Source organism: Fukomys damarensis, unplaced genomic scaffold, assembly GCF_012274545.1.
Source record: "Fukomys damarensis isolate Sample0158 unplaced genomic scaffold, DMR_v1.0_HiC HiC_scaffold_23, whole genome shotgun sequence".
NCBI classification, from domain to species: domain Eukaryota; kingdom Metazoa; phylum Chordata; class Mammalia; order Rodentia; family Bathyergidae; genus Fukomys; species Fukomys damarensis.
In genome coordinates this window covers 27,387,330-27,403,620 of record NW_022900935.1, presented here as the reverse complement: position 1 = coordinate 27,403,620, position 16,291 = coordinate 27,387,330, and the positions used below count along the sequence as shown (strand labels likewise).

Below are 16,291 nucleotides of genomic sequence, written 5' to 3'. Positions count from 1 at the left end.
CAATACAGAGAGTGGGGAGGGTAGGTGGGGGAGGGTGGATTCTGGCTGAGTTCTTTCCTGCCTTTCTGACCTGGGCAGATGGCCTCAGCTCTCCAGATCTGTTTTTTGGCTACAGCGTGGAGAGGAAAATAGCTGCTCAGAGGCACCACTCAGGTCCATTGAAAGGAGCAAGGAGAGCATCCCCTGATATAATGATGTGATTTTTACAGAATACTCCAAATTCAAGGTTGTGGAATTATTCCTGACACTTGCACCAAAGCCCTTGAATAATTTGGAGCCAGACCTGACAAAAGAGCCTTCAGAATGGCCCTAAGGAAAGGGCTTCCCTTTCTCAGCTCCAGGAAGGAGATAGGAAATGTGAGAACGTGGGTGGGAGTGAGTGTGCTTGGCTTATCCAGGGTGTGTCAGCAGGCACCCCCACGATGAGTGTGCACACCTGTTGGCTCTATAGAGAGGTATGATGTGTGAATGCTTGAGTCAAACCGGGGCAAGTGTTCACTTATTCACTTATTCCGCACATGAGTTTTGAGGACTTACTCTGACTCCCCGATGCTGGAAATTCAGTGGTGAATAAAGAAGCAAATCTAATATTTGCATATGTGCGGGCATTTATTAGAAAGCATGAGTCTTTAAGTGTATGAAGCAGTATTTATTGACATGTGTACATCATGTGTAAAAATCCATGTCCACATATATGAGGACATGTAGTGGCATAAAAGCTTCCACGTGAGTGCTTGGGTATCTGTGTGTTTGTGTATATAAGTACATGTGGTAAAAGTGAAAGGGAGAGAGAGGAAGGAAGGAAGGAAGGAAAGAGACAGGAGAGAAGGAGGGAGAGGGAGGAGAGACTTCTGGTTATCCTAGAAGGCATCAAACGCTGTTAAAATGCCTTAGAGCTGGAAAGCCCTACTTAGGTCTTTTCATTTGTGTAGCTAAAACACAATGCCATGAACTAGGTAATTTATAAAGAAAATAAATTTATTTCTTACAGTTCTGGAAGCTGGGGAGTCAAACATTAAAGCACCAACTTTGCTCTGCTTCCAAAATGGTTTCTTGTTGCTATGTCCTCCCCGTGGAGAAAAGAGTGCACACTTCAACTTCAATCCCTTTTCGAAAGTTGCTAACCCATTCATGAAGACAGAGCCCTTATTACTTAATCACTTTCTTCCTCTTCTGTCACACCTCTCAGTACAGTTGCATGAGGGAGTAAGTCCAGTTTGAGTTTTGGAGGAGTTGCCATCATTCAAGCAATAGCAGGCCCTGAAATATTACGTATTTCAACCCTTGACATCCCAGATAGAGAACTGAGGCCCAGAGAAAGAGTCATAGATGTGCCAACAGACAAACAAGGGGCAGCATACTCTACCCAGCAGCTGTTTTAGAGCCCAAACACCTTTGCCTAATACAGACTATAAAAATGTAAATCAAGGTGCTGTGGAGAAGAATCCGGGAGACAGAGTAGAACGGTGAGCCTGGCTGAAGTCTGGTGGAGGGTTCTGGAAGCCAGGACAGCAGAAGGATTGGAGCTGCAGGCCAGAGTGGCCAGGTTTCTGTTCTCTGTGTGCTCCTCTGCTGTGGGGAAAATCAGCTACAAGAGAAACTGAAGAGGAGAGATCTGTGAAGCAGCCAATTATGAGTCCAGGTGAGAAAGGACAAATCCCAAATGAGGGAGGAGTGAGGAGAGGAGGGAACTGACAGGGAATGCTTAGAGTCGGAACTGTTTGCATCCATTAGGACAGGAAAGGTGAGCTCCCAGTTTTGTAATCTTGTACACAATGAGGCAGTTTCCCCTAAACCTGGGAACTGGTAGGAAGCTGAGAGTTTGTAGAGAATCTCAGAATCTCTCAGTAGTCCTTTGAAGTGGTCATTATTTCCCCAATGTTACTGGTGAAATAACTGTGCCTCGGCTTGGGAGGTAACTGCCCAAAGACACACAGCCTGACACTGGCAGGTCTAAGGCCAGATGCAGGCCTCTGTTGCTTCGAACAGTATTAAATAAGTCAATAATTGATTGGCAGCTAGTTTTTGCCAAGAACTGTGCTTAGCATTTCATGTACGTTAGTTTATTTCAGCCTTTCAAGGACCATTTCTCCATTTCTCAGATGAGGAAAAGGAGATTCAGAGGTGCTAAGTAATTGATCAAGGATACACAACTAGTTCAACCTATACACGCATCTGATTTCAATGACCATAGTCTTTCAACAAGACTTCATTTTCTTCTAACATCAGGAGAAACATGTTTGCAACAGTTTTAGGATCAAGTGAATTTAGATACTCCCATCCCTAGAGAATATACAAGGGTTAGATTATAGGCTGGTTCAAAAATAAGTTTTGCAAAATACCTAAGTGATGGTCTCATGCTGGGGATTAAGCTAAGCAGAATATCAAGAGCCTGACTATGAGGACTGCCATATACATCCCTAAGACTCACTCACAGAGGCTCTGGGTGAGGTGTCATAATGGATGGGAACTGAACACTCCACCCCTTCCTGACTTTTGAGCTCTAAAATCATGACTGTGATTGCCTGAGGCCATGCCAGCTCCAATGCTATTCCTTCCTCCCCCACCAGCTTATCTGCCAAGACCACAACATGCCTTTGGTTAAGCTTACTGTATTTACCACACTTGAGCTGATTTCTTCTGATTTTCTGGTCCCAGAGTCTCTAACCTCACTCCATCCTAATTCCTGAAACTAATTCCCGGCCCCACTTGAAAGGTCTTTCGGACTGAGTAAAAGTAATCTTCTGCCCCAAGTGCATTGACATCAAGACCCCGTGGGTACTTCCTTTCTGACCAGAAATTGCCATCAGAGAGTCCAGTAAGGGCTTGGCTCACTGCCGTCATCAAGGTCTCCCCCAAAGTCAACTCCAAAAAACATAGCAGTCAGAAAACACACCCAAGAAAGTGGTCAGGAAGCAACCAATCATCTGAATTATTTACTATCCCATGGAAGATAGCCAGCAGATGTTGGCTATGCAGACATTGGGAAAATATTTATGTGGGTCCTGATGGATGCTTGGCCAGGAAAGACTGCCCGCTGTCATCCTTTCTTCCTGCTGATAAGGCAATGCTCTGCATGTCTGACAGCTCTTAGAAGGCCCTGTGGCCAAGGCCTGGCATCTGATCAGAGTAGGCTGTGTGGCTGCAGCATTCCATTCAGTCTTGTCTCTGCTACCAGCTGGTTAAACCCCTCCTAGGGTCTCAGCTTCTCCATTTGTACCACCATAAAATAGACTACATAACTTCAGGGTCTCTGTGATCCTACGAGACTGTGACTCAGACAGAGTCAAATGTATTTTCCAGATCTGCCATCATGATGCCATTGGTTCATCACAGAGCTATTTTTCTTGGCATCTTGAAAACGTTCCTGAAATTCCAGCATCCTGGGATTTCTCTTTCCACTGATCCAATTTCTATAACCAGATGGGAGAACTCCATCTGGGAGAGGAAGATCTGAGCTTAAAATAAAAGGGTGAAAGAGAAGAGAGAAAATTGAGTTCAAACAGTGTTTATTGTGCAGCCAATGTTTGTGAAGCTTGATGCTGACCCCGGGGGTTGGGGGTGAGGTGCCCATAACCTGACCTCTAAGCCACAGTGAGGCCCAGTCCTGTTTTCTAAAAGCCCACAATAAGGCAGTGATTAAGATGACCCACAGGCCCATCACATTCCCAAGTCACTTCTCATGTTTCTTCCTTCCTGCAAAACCAGGAGCCCTGCCTACCACCTTCCCCAGCTCTAGAATTCTGTCCTTGTCAATAATCATCCCTGTCTCCTCTCTTCAGCCTCCCCAGCTCCCCAGCTCCCCAGCCCTTATCAGCAAGCTGACCTCACAGGAGTTTATAGCTTGTTCCTTCGGGATTCACCCAAACAGTCACAGGCACAGGACAAAGAGAACTCTAGAGTTCCCTCAAACGTTTCTCTAACTCAGGAGCTTCTGATGTCTTCTCTGAAATTCTATTTGTCACTTCAGGATTTCTCCTATCTCAGTTTCTCTGAGCATGGAATTCCCCAGCCTTTCTCCCTCCTCAGATCCACACTTCTCTAGGAAGTTTCCATATCCCAATCTGAAGGTGACCGTGGCAGCTACTGGGAATCTTCTCAGCTAGATGGGAGTGCTTGCTATGCATTTCCCTAAGAAAGTAAGTGGGACTGGCCTGGCTTGAGACTTGACCCATCTCCGTTTATCTGTCTGAAGAACTATTCTGCGGACAATCCTTTTCTCTGTTCAATAGATACTCAGCCCCTATTGTGTGCTAAATACTGTGCAAACCATCAGTGAGGAAAAATGCAAAAATGCACAAGGCCTATCCCTCTCCACCTTCTCTGGGTGCTGAGATCCACACACTGCAGCCTAGAACATGACCAGACCAGGCCAGGCTCTCAATGTCCTCCACCTTAGCCTCTCATCACAACTCTCTTCCAGTCACCTGCCTCATCATGGAACCGTCACTTCATAGGAGATCAGAGCCAGAAGAGTCCTTAGAAATGGACAAGGCATGAAATGAGTAAGGATGGATTTGTGTGATGTAGATACAGAATGACCTGGGAGGCCATGACCAGGATGACAAAGCCATATGACAAGGGCACAGCTGGGGATTTCTGAGAACAGAATCAGGCTCTCTTACAGCCAAGGGTACAGACAGCCGGAAAGAAAAAGCTGGGCACAAAGAGTAACAGTCCTGAGCTTCAGAGCAACACGATCTACCATTCAGGATAAGTCCTCCTTATAATCCTCTTGAGGACCTATTATTCAAATGAGGAAAAAAACCCAAGAGAGACACAAAATAACATGCAAGTTATCACAGCTTTGAAATAGTTCAGTTCAATTTCATACTCAGATCATTTTGATTCTAGGGCATTTTGCCAAAAATCCCAGATACTCTGCTTTAAAAAAAATCATGCCAAGGAACAAATGACTCATTGTTGTCATTGTGATTAGCTATGATAAGGATGTCAGTCCCCTGATGGAAAATGCAATTTAATAGTCTTTATTCATTCAAGAATAAAAATAGCTAAAACCCAAACAATATGCCACAATACTGTGCTAGTAATAACTACAATCTGACATGCCCTGAAGGGAAAGCAGCAACTAACTTCACTGAGGTTTGTAAAAGAAAATAGGGAAGACTTCTCACAAGGAAGGGCATGAGAGCAGGCCCTTGAAGACAGGTGGAAATTTACTCCTAGAAACGGGGAGAAACGCTCTGATGAGTCAAGCTAACAGGCCATATAAAAGGCTTATTTGCTGTGTCTGGGAGACAGGTGACGGGTGAGGAGAAGTAAGAGATGCAGCTGAACAAGGAGATCACAGAGCCTAGTATGCAAGAAAGGGATTTCTACCCTGTGTCTAAGGCCCAGGGATCATAAAATTTTTCAACCAGAGACACAACACCTTACCAGTCAAATGGCGTACTACTCTGCCACAGAGATGGATAGTCCTGACTCATTTGTAGGAAGATGGATGCACTATAGTAAATGAAACAAGCCGGGGATTGGGCTCAGTGGGTTTAGCTCAGGTTTAGCACCTGCCTCGCAAACGCAAAGGTCCTGAGTTTGATCTCAGGTGCCAGAAAGAAAGAAAGAAAGATAGAAAGAAAGAAAGAAAGAAAGAAAGAAAGAAAGAAAGAAAGAAAGAAAGAAAGAAAGAAAGAAAGAAAGAAAGAAAGAAAGAAAGAAAGAAAGAAAGAAGGAACGAAGGAAGGAAGGAAGGAATTGGAGGGAGGGAGGGAGGGAAGGAAGGAAGGAAGGAAGGAAGGAAGGAAGGAAGGAAGGAAGGAAAAAAGAAAGAAAGACGAAACAAATCAGACACACACACACTTAAATATCACATCATTTCTCTTATACAAGAAACCTAAAATATAAATAAAGAGCAAAATAAAAGACAGATAATAGGAAGTAGGGAGATAGAGCTTTTGCAAATGGGAAGGGGCCCAAGACATGGAGGGAGGGAAGAGAGGAGAGAGGGAAAGGGGATGAAAAAAGAATTAAGATGTGTCATGCCTTACAACAGCTCCACGTGAGGAATGTGATCATTATGTGCTGTAATATGTACTAATAAAAATTAACAAAAACAAGATAAGTCTGGGATAAAGAAATTAATATATTCCAAGGTTAGAAGCTTATAATGTTAAGGATGATAGTAGCCACTCACTTGTAAGTTGTTCTTATAAATCTCAAAATAAAAAAGCTTTCAAGCAAATTAATTCGTTCCTAACACAGCCCCGTGAGTTAGACAACCTTATGCCACTCTTACAGAAAGGGCAGGCAATGCCCAAGTCACAAGAATGTGTCCCTCTAAGCCCAGGGCTGCTCCTCAGTGACACCATTCCAGATACTAAGGTCTGGGCCAACATGGAGTGGATAAACTGAGCCCAGCTTTCCACCCTGGGTGGGAGTCTGGTCCGGCTGCTCTCTGAGACTCATCTAATTTTGAGATTGTAAATTCTCTGGCTCTGGCTTCCTGGTGGGGTTGATGATCTGAGCTGCGGGTGGTCTCAGGAATGTTCTGAGACTCCCTGGGCCCAGTGTTCCAGGTCAGAGTGTTTGGATCAGTGATCCATCCCCATGCAGAGTGAGCTGCTGAGCACTGATTAAACTTTCTACTCTGAGCTTGCTTTCATCGGAGACAGTCCAGGTGGTCTGGGACCTAGTAATTAACATTTTCTGAGGCCCACAACATCAATGAGCTAGAAAAGGGGAAGGTCTGAGCAAGGCCCATTGGTGTGGGAGAGAAGTTCCCAAAGCCTCAGTATGGACATTTGACAGATGGTCATGTCCACCCAGCTAGTGGCTAACATGCCAGTCCTGCCTGAAGTTTGGACAGTGACTGTTTCTGGTCTCATCTTTGAGCTTCATAGCATTTCTCTGGGAAAGTAGCACATTATCTCCATAATGTAGATGGAGAAACTAGCATCCAGAGCACAGTAGAAGATTGCCCAAGGGCAGAGGGGTAAGAGGTAGAGTTTAGCCTCTTGAATCTTCCCCATGCAGATAGCTGTCTCTTTCAGGAGGGTCTAGACCCTCTTCATGGGAGAGAAGGCCGGCATATGACATGATTTTTATTTTATGAGGGAGATCTTTACCGAGGTGCCCCATTACCCACGCATTGGTTTAATAAATAATTCCCAAGCATGTACCAGTATATTCCAGCTGTTGTGTCGGGCACCAGAGACAGCAAAACATCATGAGTCAGGAAGGAGGGGGAGTGGGCAATGTGTTGGGGAAAAGTAGGTATGCAAATGCTCTGTTCAGTAGTCTCCAACCTTTTTGGTGCGAAGAGTGTGCTTTATGGAGGGCAATTTTTCCACAGAAGAAAAGGGGGCTGGTTCTGGGATGATTCAAAGGAGCGTGCAATCTAGATTCCTTGCATATGCAGTTCACAGTAGGTTTCTGGCCCCTTTGAGCGTCTAATGCCCAGCTCATCTGACCGCAGATGGAGCTCAGGTGGTAATTTGAGCAATAAGCAATGGCTATAAATATAGATGAAGCTTTGCTGGTTCTCCCACTGCTGCTCACCTCTTGCTGTGTTGCCAGATTCTAGTCCATTGCTGGAAGTTGGGGGCCCCTGTTGCTATGGCTTATATCTAGATGTCCCCTAGAGCCTCCTTGGTCATAGGCAGGGCTTTTGGAAGGTGATTGTATTATGGTAGGTTATAGCTGACTGCCTGTTAGAGTTTGGGGGTCTCACTGGAAAAGACCATTAAAGGAGGGCATGGACTGGGAGGGTTTATCTCCCTTCCTGTCGCCCTTGACTCTCTCTGGTTCCTGTCTGCCACACTTTGAGCAGCTCTCTTCAGCCACGCTTCTCTGCTTAGAGTCTCATGCTTCTCCTATCTTAGTTAGAGTCCAGTGTCTAGAGACCAAAATATGGGCCAAAATAAACCTCTCCCTCCTTGAGTTGTGAGTGTTGGGTATTTTGTTCCAGCAACAAGGAAAACAACTAAGATACCTGAAGCTGGTGAAAACTTTGGATGTATCCAGTAGTGAGTATATTTTAAAGCACAGAGGACTTTGGGCCCAGGGTCTCAAGGAAGGAATGAATAAGTCCACCCAGAGGAGTAAAGATGTGGAGATGTGGCCAGAAAAGGCTTCAACAGGAAGATGACCAAAAGATGGAGACTTAAAAGAAGAACGGGTATTAATCAGGCAAATGTGCAGTGGAGAGCATGAGGATGGGATATTCTACGGAGAAAGAAAGAACTGCTCTAGGCAAAGAGTTAGAGGCCTGAGACTGTTGAGTAAACTGAGTGCTTTGGAGTTGGCTGCAGAGCAGGATGTGAATAGGACGTGATGAGATGAGGCTGGAAAAATGAGCAAGAAGCAGAACAAGAAGTTCTCCTGATCCGGGGTGGGGGACTGAACTTAATCCCAAGGGATTCAATTAAGGAGGAGACGGTGGTCAGAATTGCACTTTAGGAAGCTCCTGCTGAAGTGTTGAGTATGTGTTGAAGGAAGGAAGACATCGAAGCAGAAACCACGTGGGAGGCAAAAACTGGTGGTGACCTGCTTTGGTCAATCTTTAGCCACAGAAGACACCAAAACTGCTTGTCTAGTTTGGAAAAGCTTATGTTGTAGCAATTTTCATTATAAAAAAGTGTGTCCCTCAGTTATCGATTCACATCAACGCTTCTGGATCTGGACCCATTCCACTCTCATCTGGTCTGAGAAGAAACCACAGTATTCTCATCTCTCTCTGTATTATGGAATTCCCTGTCCTGCCTTCTGCAGGAATGTGTTTTCCCACAGTGGGCTCTCCCTGCCACCAGCACATCGTGACAAACCCTCACACCTTCAAACCCTCTGCTTCTAACTATAAATGACTCCATGCTATGTGACTTCTCCTTTTCATTCAAAATTAGGTACAGATTCACTGATCATCCACTGCATGCCAAGCATTGCTAGGATCTGCAGATGTGGCTTCTGCCTTCACCTCCACTGGGCCCTATGGTTCAAGTCCAAACTTAGCTCAGAAGTTAGAAATTTATGTGAATGCCACAGCTTCATACTCTCCTCTCCCGCCAATACTCTGTACTTGTCAGGGAGACACCTATTATTTCTTAAATATTCTGTATCCAAAAACAGAAATAACTGCTTAGCTGGGGATGGTGATGCATGCCTATAATCCCAGCACTCTGGGAGTCTGAGGCAAGGGGATTGCTAAATTTGAACCCAGCCTGAGCAACTTAGTGAAACTCTGTCTTTGCTTAGTGAAAAATCCTGTGTTCAATCCCCGGTGTCAAAAGAAAAAAATAGAAATATTTTTTCATTAAAATGTTACAACTAATTTGACCAATATCAAAGGTAGAAATTAGGAAGTAAAATTTCTCCTCCATCCCCTCCCTCCCACTACCCTGCAAAACCTTTCCCCAGAGATAAACACTGTTAACATTTGGGTAAACCTTCTTTCAGATTTTGTAAAACCTTTCTCTGCCTTTGCATAGCTCCTTTTAGAACCTCTTACTTGTCCTTCAAGACTCGTTTTGATGCCAGATTTCCTGCTTTGTGAAATTCACTGTGATCCCGCAGAGGCTGTGCTGTGGTTTGGAGGTAAAATGTTGGAGGCTTGGTCCCCAGTGCAGCAGTGTTCAGAGGTGAGTGGCTCCTGAGGGCTCTGACCTCACCAATGGATTAATTTACTGATGGTTTTACAACTGAATGGACTTTTAGAAGGTGCTAGAAACCATAGGAGATGGCTCCTAGTTGGAAACAGGTCACTAGAGGTATGCCCTGAAAAAGGATATCATGTTCCTCAACCCCTTTTCTTTCTGTATGCTTCCTGCATGTCATAGGGCAAGCAGCTTTCCTATACCACCCCCTTCTACCATGATGCTTCTGCCTTGCCACAGGCCTAAAGCAGTGCATGCAACCATGGACTGAAACCTTGGAAAACATGAACCATTGTAGACCCTTAAGTTATTTTTCTCAAGTGTTGTTATGACTTGTATCTAGATGCCCCCCCACACCACCAAAGCCTCATAGGTGGAGCTTTTCAGAGGTGGCTGGATCTAGGATGTGTAATCCTTGGGTTAAGGATGTGATACTGGAATTAAGAGCACCCACCCTGGATTTGAGTTAGGCAAGTAGCCTGGAGGAATATAAGGGACAGAAAGAAAGCTTGCTGTTGCCTTCTGCCTACCTTGCCTGGGCTCTATCTCCTCTGTGATGGCCCTCTGCCACGCTAGTCTGCTTTGGAGCCAGCCAGTTATAGACTGAAACCTCTACAGATTGTGAGTCAAAATAAACCTTTCCTCGTTGGACCTTAGTTGTCAGATATTTTGTCCCAGCAACAAGAAAAGTAGCCTAACATAGATATTTTATCACAGCGATGAGAAGCTGACTGACACATTTCGGATGCTTACATCTAACATAGGACTTGCCATCATGTATTGAAATTACCTATTTACGTGCTGCACCTCCATCAGATTCTATGTGAGACTGTAATCTGAGAAGATAATCTGTGCAAGAACAGGGCTGCGACACTCTCAGTTACTGCTATATTCATAGTGCCTAGCATGTAGTAGACTCTCAATAAGTATCCTGGAATACATGGATGGATGGATGGATGGATGGATGGATGGCAGACAGTAATCTGAAATGCTCGGTAGAATACACATATGGAGATAGGGTAGACCTTGATTAGTGGAAAGGATCTCAGCTTGGAGTTAAGAACCTGGACTCTTGTCCTGGGTCTGCCTTCTACTTGCCACTATATGAATTCCTCATTCTCTCAAGTCCATTTCCTTACCTGAAACTGAATAGTGGGTCTAGGTGGTTTTCCAAAACCCTCCCCTGGTAGATGTTCCAGAATGCTCAGCTGGCCTTGGCCCAGCAGCCCTATTTCACACCTCTGTAATTACCCACTGTGCCTTTTATTACAGAAGCTGGGTGGGGGTGGGGCTCATTAAATAAAGGGCAAAAGGAAATTGTGGCCTTGCCAAATGACACTGCTGGCATTAACTAGATTAACTTCTGAAATGAAAGCCCACAAAAGCAAAACCAAAACAGAAAAGGAGCCAGAGCTTCTTCCAGGGGCTTCATGCTAGCCTGCTTCAGCCTGCCTAACTTCTAAGCCAATCCATTCTCACCAGGGAGGTCCCAGAAGCTACTTGCCACTGCCTTCCCAGAACTTTGGGTAGAGATCTCAAGAAAATGGTACTGGACTTGGGAACCCTTCGTAGCATCCATAGTCTGTTAAGACACACAGGTAAGTAGATAACATGCAGAGAGATGAATGCTGGGCTGACAAAGCTGAGGGCTGAGGATCTCCAGGTTTTAGCATCCTCCAAGGCAGCAGCCCCTGAGTGATAAGCTGTTCTCCACACAGAGTTCCTAGGAAGGACATTCCAAGCAGAAGGAAAAGAAGGGGAAGGCACGGAGACATGAAATGTGCTGGCACATTCTGGCAGTTGTGGGCAACCTCATATGGCTGGAACACTATTCCACTGGAGTCTCAGGCATAGCACTGCATCAGCATGGGCAGGGAGCTAGAATGCTACAGCTCTGAACCATGCCGGATGCCAGTTTGTTTGCTAGAGCATCCATTAGGCAGCAGTTGGAGGGGATTGCTACCAGACCTATTGCTGGTGCCAGAGGAGGTCAAGACACAAAACAAGCAAAACACTGCAATGCTTGCTCAGTTCACAATGTTTACAATCATTAGAAGAGGCAAAAAGATACTGAGGGAGATGTGTCAGTCTTGCTCAAGGATTCCAGCTGCCACCAGGGGCAGATAGGAAGGGAATCCTGAGGTCTCTCATTCCGGTCTCACAGGGAGAGAACCCATTCTTTTTTTTTTTTTTTTTTCCTTTTGTACCAGGGATCAAATTTGGGACCTGGTGCTTGTGAAGCAGGCAGAATTACTGAGCTAAATCCCCGGCCCTAGAACTCATTCTTAGAAGAATCTCAGAGTGAGGGAGAAAAATTCTTCTCCCCAGATAAACCAGAAGTCTTCTGTACCTCCCTATAAAGAGTCACGTAAGGCCAGTTTGAGAAGGAAAAAACGGGAGATGAGGCATCCTATAGTTTATGTAGAGATCAGATGCTTTACATAACTTTCCTTTTATCCTCATAACACAGATAGAGGTGTTAGATTCTCCATTTGACAGCTAAGGCACAATCCCTTGTACCTAGTGATCATTAGAGCTAGATTTTGCATTAAGGTCTCCAAAGCTCTGAAACTCTACATCCTCACTCCACACATCCCTGCCATCCAGACACTGTCTTAACCCACAGGATGCAAACCATCTGGTGGTGCTACGGATCCAATCACTTTCTTGCTAAACTCTGACTAACAGTCACAGCTCCTATAATGCCTCTGAGCTGCTGTGCACCAGAGCTGTCAAATCAAGACCCCAGGAGTATTCTAAACACAACCTACCTTGCTAGCTCCTATGATCAGAGCTATTTATCACATCCTCCTTCTGAAGAGTGACAATCTAATGGCAGGACAGAAGAGATGCTTTGAGGAGGGGCAACCCTTTGAATCTCACTCATCCGTACATGAGCTATACCTAGGCCTGGGAAGCCACGAACACTCTCATGGGTCAGTCGTCGTCAGGATCACTGAGGTATTAATCATTACCAAAAGAGCAGTTAAACTGAAAACCAGTTCATTAAAGATTAAGCTTCATCTCCATAGCCCTCAGGGAAAGGGAGGTTTGGGTGGAGAGCCAGGTCTTGTACCAGGAGATCACCAGCTGTGAAAGTCTTCTCAGAGAGCCTGTGGTGATAGGTCCTTGTCCTGGCTCCACTCTCAACCTCCTGGGGACCTTGGGCAGGGCAGTTTCCCATTGTAAGCGTCCATTTCCCTTTTAGATGGGTGGAGAAACTGGCACTGGATTTGTTGCAGTGCTCCAGCACGTGTTGCCCTGAGGATGATCTGTGCACATTTGCTACTCCCCACTGAGATTTGCTAGGAATCCCCAGGTTGTCCAGCACAAGTTTCATGTTGTTCACAATGTTCAGGGCCACGGAATTTTGACAGTAAATCTCAACCCCACCCGGAGACCTGGAGTACAAGGCCTCGGATCGCTCCTCTTTCTCCCCAGTGCACAGTGTTGGAGATGACTGCATCACTGACCCCAGATCATGCCTTCTTTACCCTCTGGGAACTAGCCAAAGACAAATATGGAGCAAAAGCCACTGAGCTCATTCATACACAAGAATAAAAATTCCCCATTTGGTCAGTTCCTGGAGCTGTACCTTCCTTGGATTATCCCATCCCAATGGGACCTGTTAAACCAAAGCTTTGACAACTCAGTGGCAATTCACACATCTTGATTGATCCAATACTAAAGCAGTGATTAAATATACAATGAACCAATTAGTGAATGGACACCACATCATCTTGTACCCTAAGAAAAGCACTACAATGGTGCTCCAGTGCTGGTCCCAAACGGCACCACATGCATGCTACTTGGCAACCATAAACTTCCACTAAGTGGAATTTTTGAAGACAATAGTGGTAAACATGATAGACTTTTAAATATTAAGGAGGTAAGTTGAAGGAGATGTTTGGGATTAGTAACTGAATCTCCTTTTTCTGTTCCTCTTTATCCAACTCTTCACAGAATTATTCTAATCATTCTTTTTTAAATTAAAAATTTTATTGGTACATTTTAGAAGCACATGATGATCACCTTCATCATAGAGAATTTGTACCTGTACATGATGATATATCTTGATTCTTCCTTTTTTCCCTTTGCCCTCCTCTCGCTTCTAATCACTGTTTTGTCTGTAGGTGGCAGCACTGGCCCCTTTTACTCCCCAAGGGGATCTTGCTTTTTCATTTGAGAATATGCTCCTCAAGAGGTAATGCATTGGTAGAACAAGATAAACTACCTTCAATATACATGTCCTCACACATTCAAGATGTGACACATCTGGGGAATTCACAAAACTCCTAAAGCCTCACTCCACCTGCAAAATAGCCCTTCCAAGGATCTAGCAAAATACTATAAATCACCCAATATTTTCCAAGAAACTATTGCAAAGCGCCTATGAAACATTCAAGGTCAAGAGAACCTAGTTTGGAAACACTTGAGTGGAAAAACAGATAACTCTGAAGACAACAGACTTCTCCCGCACCCTGTTATACATCAGCCTGGTGCATCCCACGTTGGCATCTACTTTTACTGGAAACAGCCCACAATGTGTCTTTGTTAGAGCCCACTCTGTGCCAACCATGTTGCTAAGATGACTATCTGCACTGTGTGATCTACTTCTCAAGATAGTTTCTGCCCACTTTACCAAGAGGAAACAGTGAGTCTGAAAGGTCAGCTTCTCAGAATAGGCAACCATCACCTTGTATATGAGGACACTGAAGGAGTGAAGACTCTTGTTCAAGGTCACCTGGCAAGTCACTGACAGAGCATGGTTATGAGCCTGGTCTCCTGCTGGCCACTGAATGAAGTTTGCAGAAGCAGGATAACAGTGCAAGACAGGGGAGAGGAGGGCAGGAATGGGGTACTAGGTTCACATCCAATAATTCCCTTGAATAGTGTCCCCTATTGTAAGCGAGCCCTGGAGAGGGAGTCGGGAAGGCCCTGCAACTGGTGTCAGTGCTCCCTGAACAAGATGTGTGGCCTCAGGCATGTCCCTTCTGTAGCATCCTCGCCCTCCTCCAAGTGGCAAGAGTATCTAATGAGATACTGGCAGGAGAAAAGCTTTTAAAAGTATAAAAGCTCTCTTGGAAGTATTATTAATTATAATTATTATAATCTTTCATGGTTATTAATGACCTGTTATCTGCTAGGAATCTGTCATCTAGGAATTTCTTTAAGCCCTTCTTGAACCTGTTTATATTCCCAGTTAGCAGCACCTCCCTTGCTTTTCATCCCCAGCCCCCAGCCACAGAGCTGCAAGTGAACGCCTCAGCCCAAGGACCTGGGTTAGAATGTCTCCCTGTCTTTTCTGTGGGTCCATCATGGCCAAATGAACTCAGTGTCATATAGCCTCCATCCCCTCACCTCCCTCACCAGAGAATTCCAAGTCTATGTTAGGGATCTCAGGAAGAAGAAGAGGGGAGACATCGACTTTGCCTTTTCAATCCATATGCCTTAAGCCCGGAATCCCTGGGTAGAGTATAAACGTAGGATCCCTCTTAACCATTTGTACTAGGGCTTCACAAAGGTCCCAGAACCACAACCCCCAAGAAAACCCAAGGCCAGGGTCACCGCCTGTTCACCAAGACCTCTTCACACCAAGGACAAAATGCCAGAAGCCCTTTCTCAAATGCACTTCATAAGTAAAAAAACATAAACCAAATTTTGACACCTACTTTCATCTGTTCTCTGAAGATTTCAAGTTGAATTAGACATAATAATATCCTTGCCTTTAAGAAGTTCACTATCTTATAGATGAGACCAAGGCATTTTGTAAGGTAAGGTGAGCTAAAGATTTAAATAAAGGATTAGTGGAAAGCAAAAAATTAAAGAAGGGCCTAAAACTATTCAGATTTGAGACAATCTGGAAAAAATTAATGAAGAAGGGAATTTTTTTTCCTTTTTCTTTATTGGTACATTTTATGTATGCAGTACAGTTACATTCATCATTGGTATCTTGTACCTTTACATGATAGATCTTCCTTCTCATTTTTCCCCATTTCCCTACTCTCCCTTCATCCCCTCCACCCTTCCCTATTTACAGAGAAGAAGGGACTTCTAAATGAGGTACTAAATATTGCAGAAAAGCCAGGTAGGCACAGAGGTGATGATGAGCAGAGGAAAGAATTTCTGAAGCAGGGAGACAATGGCCACATAGTGACTGGAGATGAGAGATGGACCTGTCGAAGGATGGAGAGGCCCACCTGGGTCCACCAGCAGGTGAGAACTGCTAGACACTGGTCTTCCGGTCACAGAGACTCAAAGGCCCTCATTTCTGAGTCTTCAGAGAGGAGCCTTTCGGATATCTGAAGCTGGGGACCCACCAGAAACTCTCCAGCTTCCTTCAGGCAAAGCCTTTAGGTTTCAACAGAGGTTGAAAATGCAAAAGAATCTAGGCCCCAGTATTTTTCCCTCTGCACACCAGTGTTGATTGTTCAACCCTATGGGTCTCAGAACATCTCAGGTGAAAAGGGCTTCTCAGCCCTATCTCCTCTCTTTCCCTTAACTGTGTTCTCATTACAGGTGAGGAAATCATACAGGAAGAGGGGCGAGAGTAAAACGCAGGCCTCCGGCCCGCTCCACCCCTATGTTCACATAATGGAGTAAAGCCCACCTAGTTCAACTGGAGGAGAGCCCCAGACAAATTCGAAGTAATTGTAACAGTAGCAATTGCAAGCAAATTATACCCC

General features: G+C 44.9%; 1 long non-coding RNA gene across 1 annotated transcript in view; it reads right to left on the bottom strand.

Moving 5' to 3' along the window:
* Positions 1 to 12,525, bottom strand: part of LOC104852530 — a 74,566-nt gene extending 62,041 nt beyond the window's left edge. The window contains exon 1 of the long non-coding RNA XR_777513.1: positions 12,377 to 12,525. This is a non-coding gene — a long non-coding RNA (uncharacterized LOC104852530). The remainder of the gene's footprint in view (positions 1 to 12,376) is intronic.
* Between the last annotated feature and the right edge of the window lie 3,766 nt (positions 12,526 to 16,291).